The following is a 13,638-nucleotide window of genomic DNA, read 5'->3' as shown; positions in this document are numbered from 1 at the left end:
TATATTAATTTCAAGCATACAATAAAGCGATTCAGGAACTCCATACATTACTTAGTGCTCATCATAATGAATGTACTCTTAATCCCCTTCACTCATTGCTCATATCTTCCCACCTACCTCCCCTCTGTCAACCACCAGTTTGTTTTCTATATTTAAAAGTCTGTTTTAGGGATCCCTGGGTGGCGCAGCAGTTGCGCCTGCCTTTGGCCCAGGGGGCGATCCTGGAGACTGGGGATCGAGTCCCACGTCGGGTTCCCGGTGCATGGAGCCTGCTTCTCCCTCTGCCTGTGTCTCTGCCTCTCTCTCTCTCTCTCTCTGTGACTATTATAAATAAATTTTTTTAAAAAGTCTGTTTTAGGTATGTCTTTTTTGTTTTGTTTCTTAAATTCCACATGTGAGTGAAATCATATGGGATTTATCTTTCTCTGACTTATTTCATTTAGCATTATACCCTCTAAGATCATTCCATGTTGTTGCAAATGGCAAGATTTCTTTTTTTCTTTATGGCTGGGTAATATTCTAGTGTGTGTGTGTGTGTGTGTGTGTGTGTGTCCACCACCTCTTCTTTTTTTAAGATTTTATTTATGAGAGAGAGAGAGAGAGAGAGAGAGAAGGGGGGGAGCAGAGACACAGCGACACAGGCAGAGGGAGAAGCAGGCCCCATGTAGGGAGCCCGATGTGGTACTCGGTCCCGGGACCCCAGGATCATGCCCTGGGCCAAAGGTGGCGCTAAACCGCTGAGCCACCTGGGAATCCCCACAACCTCTTCTTATCCTTTCACCTATTGATGGATGCTTGAACTGCTTCAATAATTTGGCTATTAAAAATAATATTTCAGCAAACATAGGGATGCATGTATCTTTCAAATTAGTGTTTTCATATTCTTTGGGTAAATACCCAGCAGTGGAATTACTGGATCATATAGAACTTCTATATTTAATTTTGTGAGGAAATCCCAAGTTGTTTACCACAATGGATGCACTTGAGTTTGCATTCCCACCATTATTGCACAAAAGTTCCTTTTTCTTCATATACTTGCCAACGTCTGTTTCCTGTGTTGTTAATTTTAGCCATTCTGACCCATGTGAGGTAATATCTCATTGCAGTTTTGATTTGCATTTCCCTGATGGTGAGTGATGTTGAGCATCTTTTCATGTGTCTGTGGGCCATCTGCATATCATCTTTGGAGAAATGTTTGTTCATGTCTTCTGCCCATTTTTAAATTGGATTGGTTTTTTTGGCATTCAGTGTAGAAGTTCTTTATATATTTTGGATATCCCTTATCAGATATGTCATTTGTAAATATCTTCTCTCATTCAGTAGGTTGTCTTTTCTTGGTGGTTTCCTTTGCTATGCACAAGTTTTTATTTTGATGTAGTTGCAATAATTTATTTTTGTTCTTATTTCTCTTGCTTTAGAGACATATCTAGAAAAATGTTTCTGTGGCTGATATCAGATATGTTGTCTTCTGAGATTTTTATGGTTTCAAGTCTCCCAATTAGGTCCTTAATCCATTGTGAGTTTATTTTTGTGTATGGTGTAGTTCCAACTTCATTCATTTGCTTGTAGCTGTTGGATGTGAGGGCGATCTGGCTGCGACACCTGTCACCCCATTGATCACCAGGGTTGATCGGCGATCTGGCTGGCTAGGCGGGTGTCCCCTTCCTCTCTCACTGCTCCATGTGCGTCCCTCCCGAAGCTGGGTGCTCGGTGGAAGACGACGACCATCCCCGATAGAGGAGGACCGATCTTCGGTCAAGGGTACACGAGTAGCTGCGCTCCCCTGCTAGAACCTCCAAACAAGCTCTCAATGTCCAGTTTTCCCAGCACCTTTTAGTTAAGAGACTCTTTCCCATTGCATATTCCTGCCTCCTTTGTTGTAGATTAATTAACCTAATAACTGCAGGCTTATTTCTGGGCCCTCTGTTCTGTTCTTGATCCATGTGCCTATTTTTGTGCCAGTACTATATGATTTTCATTACTACAGCTTTGCAATATAACTGGAAATCTGGGATTGTGCTACTTCTAGTTCTGTTTTTCTTTTTCAAGATTGCTTTGGCTCTTTGGGGTTTTTTGTGGGTCCATACAAATTTTAGGATTATGTAGGTCTGTGAAAAGTGCTGTTGGTAGATGGAGATTTTATTAAATCTGTAGATTGCTTTGCGTCCTGTGGTCATTTTAACAATGTTTATTCCCCCTTGGGGCATTTTTGATTACTTATTCAATCATCTAACTAGTAGATGGTCTAGTTGCATTTTCTAATTTTTCCTGATTCATTCTTGGTAAGTTGTGCATTTCAGATAATTTTTTTCATTTATTCTATGTTGTGTAGTATATTGGTATATTGTTAAGGTCTTTGTATTTCTGTAGTATCACTTGTAATGTGCTTTTTTACATTTATAATTTTATTGATTTGGGTCCTTTGCCTTTTCTTTGTTAGTGTACGTAAGGGTTTGCCTAAGGGTTTATTTATCTTTTCAAAGAACCAGCTCTTACTTTGGCTATTCCTTTCTATTGTTTTTCTATTCTCTATTTCATTTATGTTTACTTTCATTTTTATTTCTTCTAATTTTGGACTCAGTTCCACTTTTTCTGGTTCCTTAAGGCTTAGAGACTTAGGTTACTTATTTAAGATCTTTTTTTGCTTCTTAATGTAGATGTTTATTGCTGTGAACTTCCAATTAGAATTGCTTTTATTATAGCCCACAAGTTCTGGTATGTTGTACTTTCATTTTTGTTTGTCTCAAAAAATAAAAAATAAAAAAACCTTTTCTATTTCTCCTTTAACTATCAATTGATCAAATGGTTTTAAGGAGAGTGTTATTTAATTTGCATATGGTCATGAGTTTTCCAGCTTTCCTGTTGGGATTGATTTTTAATTTCATGCACGGTAGTCAAAAAAGATATTTGGTGTAATTTCAGTCTTCCTGAGTTTGCTAAGACTTGTTTTGTTGCAAAGTTTATGGTCTGTTCTAAAAAAGTATTCCCTGCCTGCTTGATAAAAATATCTGTTCTGCCATTGTTGAAGAGAATGTTTTATGTATGTGTTAGGTCTGTTTGGTCTGTAATGTTTTTTAGGTATACTGTTTCCTGATTGGTTTTCTGGATGATCTATCCATTGCATTACTGTTGATTTCTCCTTTGAGCTTCGTCAGTTTCTGCCTTATATATATTCAGGTATTCCAACGTTATGCACAAAATATTTACAATTGTTGTTATCTTATTAAAGCAATGGCCATTTTCTCATTATATAATAACCTTCTTTATCTCATATCATTTTTATAATACATGTAATGTAAGTAAATTTAGTGCCAGTAATTTAGTGCCATTTGCTTGAAACGTCTTTTTTCATCCCTTTATTCTGTGTGTCTTTGAGGGTAAAGTGAGTCTTTTTTAGACACCATAATGTTGGGTATGGTTTTTAATCCATTTAGCCATTTTCTGGCTTTTAATTGAAGAAATCTGTTTACAACTAAAGTAATTATTTATAGATAAGGATTTACTATTGCCATTTTGTTCATTATTTTCTGGTTATTTTGTACACCCATTATTTCTTATTTAAACCTGTTACTTTTTTAGGGTGTGTTTTGATGTCTTTTGGTATCATTGTGCTTTGAGTTCCTATCTATGTTTTATGTAATTACTAAAGGATTTTCCTAGTAATTACAATGAGGCTTACATATAATATCTTAAACTTATAACACCTCATTTTAAACTGATACAACTTTGATAAAATTGATAACCTTTACACTTTTACTCCCTCTCCTCCTTTTTGGTTATTGCTTTTACATTGTGTAATAACAGATTAACATAGTTATTTTTAGTACATTTTTTAAAACTTCAGCTAGAGTTTTAAGTGAATTAACTATCCCTGTTACCATATTGCAGAATATATGACTGTATGTTTACCATTACCACTGAGATTTTTGCTATCTTTTTATGTTTTTGTGATAATTATTGTTCCTTTACTTAAAGAACTTCCATTAGCATCTTTTGTAAGGTAGATATAGTGATAAGGAACTCCTTTACTGGTTATTTGCTCAGGGAAGTCTTTATCCTTGCTTTGTTTCAAGGGACAGTTTAGCCAATATAGAATAATACTTGGTTGACAGTTATTTTCCTCCAATAGTTTGAGTATGTCATCCCATTCCTTGATTAAAATGTTTTGTTTTGATTTTTGACTAAAATGTTTTTGTGAGAAATGTGTTAATAATCTTTTGGGTGTTCCTTTGTGCGTAACTTTTTCCTGCACTGCTCTTAAAATTCTTTCTTTGTCTTTGACTTTTGGCAGTTTGACTATAATGTGTCTCAGTGTAGCCCTATTCAGGTTCATCCTATTTGAGGTCCTCTGGACCTGGTGAATCTGGATGTTCATTTTTTCCCCTAGATTAGGGGACATTTCAGCCATTACTGGTCTTTCTCCCTTTCTTGTCTCCTTCAGGAAATTCCTATAATGCAAATGTCATTCCTTTTGATTGTGATTCATAATTCCCGTAGGATTTTTCACTCTCTGTCATTCTTTTTTCATTTTGCTCCTCTAGATTATTTTCCATGACTTCTCTTTCAAGTTACTGATTCCCTCTTCTGCATGGTTGAGTCTACTTTTGACATTTTCTGTTGAATTCTTCAGTTTACTTATTTTTCAAATCTAAGAATTATATTTGGATTTGTTTTTGATGGTTGCTCTTTCAAAGTTCTCATTTTTATTATTCATTATTTTCCTAATTTCATTTGCTTTTCTGTGTGTGTCTGTGTTTGTGTGTTTTGTAGTTCACTAACTTCCTAAAGGTGGTTCACTTTGAATTCTTTCTGACAGTTCCTAGATCTCCATTTATTAAGGTTTAGCTTTTGGATCTTTATGAGTTTATTTTGGTGGTGTCCTATTTACCTGATTTTTTTTTTTTTATGATCTTTGATTCCTGATGTTGGAATCTGTGCATTTAAGTAATTGGGCTCCAATTCCATACTTGACAAGTTTGCTTTGGCAGAGACACTTCTTCACCATTCAGCTCAGTTTCAGTTTCTGGGCATTTGCTGGTAATTTCTTTGGGCAAATGGGGTCTGCTATTGTGGTCTTTTCTTGGATGGGGCCATGCTTCATACTTTAAGGTCAGGGATAGGAGATGTTCCAGTGACTGAGAGAGTTGTATAGGACTGCCAGCTTGGTTCCCTCCCTAAGAAAAGCTATAGGATGGGCTTTGCAGTTGCCTGGCTTCTCTACAATTGCTTGGATTCTCTCCTAATCTGGTTAGGCTTCATGGATGGTCTGGACTGGCTACTATATTCAGCAGTAGATAAGACTATGAATTAGTTTCCCTTCCCTAGCATGACAGCAGATAGAACCAGGGTCTGTATAGCTCATTGTTGGTGGACCCGAATCAGTGTAGTGTCTGCACTGAGTTGCTTGGTCAGGTGAGGCCACTGGTTTTGCTCTGCAGACTGGGGAAGCCACAGGCTATGCTCTTTGTTCAAATGCCACTGTAGGTAGGGCTGTTGGATGGGCTACAGAGCTTTCCTTGTGCTTTGGTTAGATTCTCTGGTTGGATAGACTGATGGCATTCAACAATGAGCAGGGTTATGAATTAGATTCCCTGTCTGGGTGCAGTGGGAGAAGCAGTTAAAGCTGCTATTGTTCTTTGTTTGTTGTTTCAACTCAGGCTGATCCATTCCCCAAGTTCCCTGACCAAACAGGGCCGCTGTGCAACTTCAATTCTACCAGCTTCTCAGCTTGACTGCTATTGGGTCACAAAGCTTTCAGGAGTTTTCTCCAGCCCTTCTTGTCAAATTGGACTAGAAGATACTCTCCACAGTCGAGGAAGGGAGCTGTGATTCAGTTCCCTGCCTGGGCTTAGGCAAACTTGGCTCTATGGTCAACAGTATTCATTTGATCAGAATAAATAAGATCTATATTCTGCTAATTCCCTGGTCAGAGTATATATCCATCTTGGTTCTGATAATGAGGAAAGCCTCTGGTTGGTATTATTACTTGGACACTGCAAGTATGGACTTGGTCGGCCAAGGTCGTATGCTAGTTGTTGCAAGCCTCTCTCCTATTCTTTGTCACAGTTAGAATCCCAGTGTTTGAACCTTATAGTTTTCCAGCAATCCCTGTGTAGGCATGAGATCAGAGTAGGGGTTCAAACAAAGCAGCCACAGTGCTGAGTTGGGGGGCTGGCTATTCCCCCCTGTGCTCTCTTTTCCCACTGGAAGAATTGGAGGCTTAGTTGAGACCTCAGGTTGGTGCTGAAATGGCCTGGATTTGGGGGGAGAAGTGCAGCCAGCGTGTGGCCCCTTCTCTTCCTATGCAGTTTGTCTTGGCCTCTGAGGTGTGGGGAGTACCTCACCATCATGTTCTAGGGTTCTTTCAATGTTGTCTTGCTCTTGAATAGTTGTTCATTTGTTTTGGGAGGGGAGTGAAGTCAGGAATATCCTATGTTGCCATCTTGGTGATGTGATTCTTCATGTTCTTTTTTTTAAATAAAAAGATTATCCTTTCCCTTTAGTAATTATTTATTTAATCACATTATACTTAATAAGATAGTTGAAAAGAGGATAGGAGACCATGATTTGGCTATGGACCCATGATCATAGTGAATTGAGTTAGAAAATTAGCAAATGAGGGGATCCCTGGGTGGCGCAGCGGTTTGGCGCCTGCCTTTGGCCCAGGGCGTGATCCTGGAGACCTGGGATCGAATCCCACATCGGGCTCCCGGTGCATGGAGCCTGCTTCTCCCTCTGCCTATGTCTCTACCTCTCTCTCTCTCTGTAACTATCATAAATAAATAAAAAAATTTAAAAAAAATAAATTAAAAAAAAAAGAAAATTAGCAAATGAGCTCCAAATTTCTAGAGTATTTATTTTTATTTCTTTGTCTGATTTTTTGGCAGAGTTAATGTTATACTGTGGATCTGTTTTATTTATAGAAATTGTTTTTTTTACCCCATTTTTATGAATCTATGTGTTAAAAATTCTGACACTTGAGTTGAGGAAAAGACAAAGAGTTCAGGAGAATAAGAGTAGGGGTCTTTGTTTTGCAGCAAAGGGAGAGAAGCCCATGGATTTTAGGCTGAGAGTCTGGTGGTGGACTGACTGACATATCAGTTTCTCCACAGAGAACCTTAATTGCTTGACAAAACAGGCGTTTCCTATGAGGAGAAAAACACAATACCACCCTGAGGATTTCTATTCATAAACATAAATCCTCCTTAAAAGGAATACTGGCAATCTAGAATTTCAGATATTTAATATTTTTAATGAAATTTATCCTAATTTTCTCATTTTTGTAAGCATCTGTAACCCAACTCGATTTCTCTTTCTTTTAGATGAGACTATTACTTACCTCCAAAGAGTTATTAAATTTGCCATGGATTTAGGTTTTGGGTGCTTCTAAAATATCTCCAAACTTTTTAGGAAAGAGAATACCAAACATATGTTTTAACACAATTTTGGCACGAAAAAAGAATTTTTTTCAAAAATTGGGGATTTCAAAAAAAAAAAATTGGGGATTTCAAAACTAGAGGTTATAGCAATTTGCAGATTATTGAGAATCTTGATTATTTAATTGAATGTTTCCTTATTTAGAATACTAAACTACAACTACTTTAATTCAACCTAAGTGTATTTTATGAAGCCTATCTTCCTGCCACCTTGCCCCCCACCCATTTTTTTCCCTTAAGGGTCACTATGTTAAAAAAACAGTCAAAGCAACAAAATAGAAATGTTCTAGTTTGTCTGTGCTTAAAGTGCATTTTGAAATTTGCTTTTAATCCTCTCATGGTCATGAAGATACTCTTCAGAAGTTTCTATTTTTGTGAAAACATATTAGCTTTCTCAGACTAAAATACACTGAGCTTGATTTAGTCCCAGAAAATAACCCATATACTGGAAAATGAAGATTTCATACATCAAATAGCACCAGTGGTGCATTTTCTCAAGTCTACGTTGTGTAAACAGGACATTTTTACATTATTTTGTTCTATTCTCCATGGTATAATGTAGATGAGAAAGCCAAAGTTTTCATAAACAACTCTGTACACAGTAAAGATATTTTAATATTCCCAAACAATATTTTTGATCACTGTAATTTATTTCTGCCTGCAAACTTTTGAGTCATGTGCTTTTTTCTTTTTTGAGATCTAAACTATTTCTCATTTTCTACTTTATGTGTTCACAGGAAAACCACATAAGTCAATACTTAGCATTTGGATTCAGTAAAGGCTAAGCAAAGACAGGTGGAGCAATATAGGAAAAAGGAGTGATTTATTATTTTTATGATGTTCATTTTCTTTTTTTTAATTTTTTTTATTTATTTATGATAGAGAGAGAGAGGCAGAGACACAGGCAGATGGAGAAGCAGGCTCCATGCACCAGGAGCCCGACGTGGGATTCGATCCCGGGTCTCCAGGACCGCGCCCTGGGCCAAAGGCAGGCGCCAAACCGCTGCGCCACCCAGGAATCCCTGATGTTCATTTTCAAACTTAAAATACTAATTGTAGCTTTTCCTCAAACTACTATATCTGCTAAATATAGGCATGTTGGTTGGCATTTCTGTAGCTGAGATCTAAAAGAGAGTCTTGAATGAGTTTGTGTGTTGGTGCTTCGGAAGCCAGTTCCAGTAGTAACTGTATTCATGTTTTCATTAATTCATTACCCTCTGGTAGTAATTGTTCTATTCTGCATTGAGATTTAGGAATTTCTTTCATCCCATGTATGCTTTGGGAGAAAGCTTGAATTGCCCATCCCTTATGTTTTTTTTGCTGTGAATATATTGAGCATGTGGATGTGTGTGTGTGTGTGTGTGTGTGTGTGTGTGTGCACATCTTGGTCTTCTATTTAGGGCTGTGCTTTTTCTGCATATATTGTGAAAAAAATGTTTCAAGAAAGTGTTTTTTTTTTGTGTGTGAGATTTGGCATTTTTAAACTTCATTATAGATTTAAAGTCTTCCTAAAATAGAAGATGGGGAATGAAGCGACTATTTTCCAGTTTATGCTCTTTTCTATAAACCTAACTGCAGAATAAACCTAAATTTGTTAATTATCGAGCATCTTATTTTTTATTAAGTGCATATTCATAAATAAGTCCTTGTAGAAAGAAGGGTATCTAGTTGTTTTCTTCTTAGTAAACTGGATTTTTATTGTCATCTTCATATTGTCCTCAAGTTATAATTTAGACACTGTTTGGCAGTGAACAAACACAGTCCCTCGACAGAAGTGATTGTAAAAGACTGGAATGAGAAGTTGTTGAGGTAAAAGTTTCATCGTTACTGTGACATAAAACCAAGAAATGGAGAAAAAGTCCATTCCTTCCCATTTATGGAGTCACTGATCACTGACTGGGGGAAAATATATATTTTTTGTAGACAAGTAAAATCTGGTAAATAACCCATGGTATTTTGAAGAATCTTTGCTGTAGATAATTATGTTGCTGGATTAGAGAAATTCAGGTGAGTAGAAATAAATAATAAAACATAAAGTATATACTATGGAGTCAAGACAAAAAATAAAAGATTTTTCTTATTTGAAAATTCTATTGAGAATAAGATCCATATTTAATAAGAAAGTATTTTTCTATGATTATTCAAGATTAAATTTCAATAAGTTACATTATCAAGGATGTCTATGGAGAGAGTAGTTTTTTTTCCTGTGCCTTTTCTTTGAGCTCCTTTGGATTTTATTTTTCTGCAAGATCATTGTTCTTCACTCTAAAAGTTATAAATTAGAACTATAAGGGGCATTTTTTGTTTTTGTTTTTGCTTGTATGTCAGAACTTCTCAAGTCTTTTTCTTTTCTCCCGTAAGTATCGCTCTGGTCCATTTTGTTTCTATTTTCATACTAGCAGTGTGTATGAAAAGTATAAGAAGAGACAATGATCCTCCCCTAGTCAACACCAAGTTTCCTTAGCAGCCCATGTCTCCTTGCCTTGCAGAACTTTACCATGTAGATAGTGAAATTTACATTAGATTTTCGTAGAAAATTGCTGAACCTTACAAAAAAGTCTCCTTTAGTTTAGTTTTGTTTTTTTATCTTTTTTTTTTCAGTTGAGGTAAAAGTTTCAGTGTATGGAAAGCTGCCCGTGGCACACGCGCCCCCGTGTTCCCTCCCAGGAGCTCCCGAGGCCCCTCCCTCGGTGCCCACCCGCCTCTCCCCACCCCTGCAGAAGCCCGGACTGGAGCCCGCAGCACCTCCACAGTCCCCCCACCCTGCAGCAAGAGGTGACCCCAGCCGCGGGGCTGAGCTGGGGGGACAGAGACATCGCCTGTTTGCAAAGCTGACAGCCTTCGGTGCAGTACCATCTCAGAGAAACTTCCTTTCAAACAATGCTTTCTGGAGCTACAGACCAGCTTGGGCATAAGAAAGGGGCTTTGCAAGAAACTTCAGATCACATCTGACATGGTTTTCTACGGTCATCAGGTCAGCGTTTGAAGTTGCCGTCTCCAAGCAACTCAACTCAGTAAGGAAGGGAAGGCTTTATGCGGGTTCACACCTTCTCATAAAGCCTCACATACACACGAGAAAGATCTTAGACCTATTAAAGCCAAAACTGGAAGATTCCATAACACTGAGTTTATTTATCTTTTTTAATTTTTATTTATTTATGATAGTCACAGAGAGAGAGAGAGAGAGAGGCAGAGACACAGGCAGAGGGAGAAGCAGGCTCCATGCACCGGGAGCCCGACGTGGGACTCGATCCCGGGGCTCCAGGATCGCGCCCTGGGCCAGAGGCAGGCGCCAAACCGCTGCGCCACCCGGGATCCCTGGATTCCGTAACACTGAGTTTTAAAGAAAACCTGCAGGCGCGGAACCAGAGCAGCAGATCAACCAGAGCAAGGGACACTGCAGAGTTCCGGCGGGTGCGACTTCGCTGGTTTTGTCCTGATGTGCGAGTCCAGCGCTCAGTCTGAGTCGCTGCAGTGGAGCTGGATCCGCCGAACTGCTGCTCCCGGACCGAGGAGCTGCTGCTGCTGAGCCGGGCGGCCCTCCCGAGGGCGCAGAGCCCGCTTTCTCCTCCTTGGCAGGCTTCTCGTTGTTGTTCAGCTGCCCACGGACGTCCTGCCGCGCGTCTCCGACTCCTTCCTTTCCGGAGCTAACTCCTCCTTGGACTTGGCCGCCTGCTTCTTCCCGCTCGTGGAGAAAGGCTCCCTTGGCTTTTCCTGTCAACAACACTTGACGCATCTCTCTAGCTCCCGCACAGTGGTGGGTTTCAGAGGCTCAAAGTCAATCTCTCTCTGCTCAGGCCTGGGTCCCTGAGCGAGGGCTCCGGGACTGGATGAAGTGGACCCCGCAGCCCCGTGTCCCCGGGCAGCCGGGTGGTCTAGGCTGAGCTGGCGCCCTCGGCCTAGCTCACGGGCAGGCCTTGCTCCTCCTCTCCGGGTCGTCGAGGCCGATGCCTGCTTGCCGCCCTGCTTCGGCTGCCTGCTGGCCTGGCCGCGCTGCCGGCCTTCTCAGCGGGAGCCCTCTTCGGTTGGGCCTGCTTGGCGGCGGGGCCCCCTTGGCCTTCTCGTCCTCAGACTTGGCCTTGTGCCTCTCCGTGTCCTCGTCTTCGTCCGCGTCCTCCTCCTTCTCCTCCTTTCCCTTCGGCTCCTTCTTCCTCTCTGGCTTGTTCCCGGGCCCGCGACAGGGCGGCGAGCTGCTCCTGCACAGCCTTCAGCTGCTCCTGCAGCTCCGCCAGCCGGGCCCGCTCCTCCTCCTCCTCCTCCTCCTCCGAGCTCTCCTCCCTGCTGCGGCTGCTCTCGGCGCCCCTGCTCAGCCGGCATCTTAGCAAACCGCACCTCAAACACGGCCGCAGCTTCCTGGCCACGGCCACCACCTTGTGGCCTGGGGGTTGTACTGGTAACAGCTGGAGAACATGAACCGGATGTCAGCAGCGAAGCCCTGCGCGTCTGGGCACTCGCGACTGTCCGTCTTCTTGACAGTGCTGAGGTCCATCGGGTGCTCGGTGACGTCGTGGTAGTCGTGCAGCTCCAGGGCCTCGGCGTCCACCGGCTGGAGAAGGGCCAGGCGCAGGCCGCACGCTTCTTGCACGGCCTTTCCTCGAGGACGCTGTCACAGTGCCGCGAGTGCTCGGCAGCTCGCCCTTCCGGCCCGCATGCTGAGGCACCTCGCCGTCCTCTAGACCCTTCCAGGGCGGTGCGATGGGGCGGCCCCCACTCTCTCGCCGAGCCCCCACCTCGGCCTGCTTGGGGTCTGACGATGGCGGCGGCGATTCGCTCCGGCTCGCGGATGGAGTGGGCGTCGTGGTGGCTGCTTTCCGCTTTGCACCCTTTTCCTTGACGACAGGCGCTGTGGGAGGGACCACAGGGATGGATGATGGGCGTCGAGGGAGGGGGTGGGGCGGCGGCGGGGGCGCAGGGACCGACGTGATGTTTGCGGTAATGGTTGGCAGAGGGGGGGCAGCAATGACAGGCGTCTGGAGACAGTGGGGGGACGCTCTGGAAGGGGGTTGCTGGGGAGACAGAGGACACGGCCACCACTTGCTGCCCACCTGCACTCCGGGTTCCTGCGCCGCGTTCCGGCCTTTGCCCTTCGGAGCAGGGGGTAATAATTCAACTTCGTCCTGGGGCACCTGGGCCACTCTCTGCAGAAAAATTTTCTCTAAGGCTTGGGCCGTTAGCACTGTGTCATCTGTGGGCTTGTTGTAAATGTAACAATTTGTAAACATGGTGTGGAAGTCCTGCACGCATTCGCTGGCGCTCCAGTAATAATTATTTTCTAGTCTCTTCTGAATAGTCCCCATATCCATTGGGTGTTTATGATTTTATGGTAATCGGGCAAGTTTAGCTTGATTGCATCCACGGGCTGGTAGAAGGGCCAGGCGAGCTGGTGATTCCAGGGCGTCTTTACCACCACGTTCTGCGGTACTGCAGCTGCTTGGTCTTGCGGCCAGGCTTGGCGGGGTTGGAGACCTCCCGCGGGTTCCCCGGGATCCCCGCGGGCGCGACCGTCCTGGTGGTGGACATCCTCCGCGGCTCGCTCACTGGCCGTCACAGCAGCGGCTCAGGGAGGCCCTCGCTTCCACTGCGCTCCTTTTGGAGGCCTGACATCCCCTTTGTAGGCCCAGCCAGGCAGCACTTGGCCTCGGCGGCTCCGACGGCCGTCCCTCCGCTCCCTATATAGATTCTGGATAACAGTTCTTTATTAGATGGTTCTTTTGTAAATATTTTCTCCAACTCTGTGCTTTGTCTTCTTATTCTCTTGACATTGCTGTTTGCAGAACAGAAAATTTTAATGGAGTCCAGTGTATCAGTTATTTCTTTCATGGATTATGCCCTGGTGTTGGATCAAAATCATAGCCATACCCAAGTTCACCTGCATTTTCTCCTACATTATCTTGCAGAGGTTTTATAATTCTGCATTTTATATTTAGAACTGTGATCTGAGTTTATATTTGTGAAGGATGTGAAGTCTGTGTCTGGACTCAGTATTTTTGCATGTGGTGTCCAGTTTTACATTATCATTTGTTGAAAATACTGTCCTTTTCTTTCACTGTGTTGTCTAGTCCTTTGTCAAGATCCATTGACTATATGAATCTCATTAACTTTTAAAAGGATGTGATAGAATGAATTTGAATAGCTAAGTGAACATAAATGGGAGGTTCCAAACAGAAGAAATGGACTGTGGTAAGGCATTAAAATGAGTGAG

At 42.2% G+C, this 13,638-nt stretch overlaps 1 pseudogene; it reads right to left on the bottom strand.

The window, feature by feature from the left end:
• Positions 1-10,101: 10,101 nt before the first annotated feature.
• LOC144309466 (bromodomain-containing protein 3 pseudogene) lies at positions 10,102-12,956 on the bottom strand (annotated as a pseudogene).
• Between the last annotated feature and the right edge of the window lie 682 nt (positions 12,957-13,638).

Source organism: Canis aureus, unplaced genomic scaffold (assembly GCF_053574225.1).
Source record: "Canis aureus isolate CA01 unplaced genomic scaffold, VMU_Caureus_v.1.0 NW_027326411.1_RagTag, whole genome shotgun sequence".
NCBI classification, from domain to species: Eukaryota; Metazoa; Chordata; class Mammalia; order Carnivora; family Canidae; genus Canis; species Canis aureus.
Note: the sequence above shows the minus strand (reverse complement) of the source record. Positions and strands in the feature narration are given on the sequence as shown.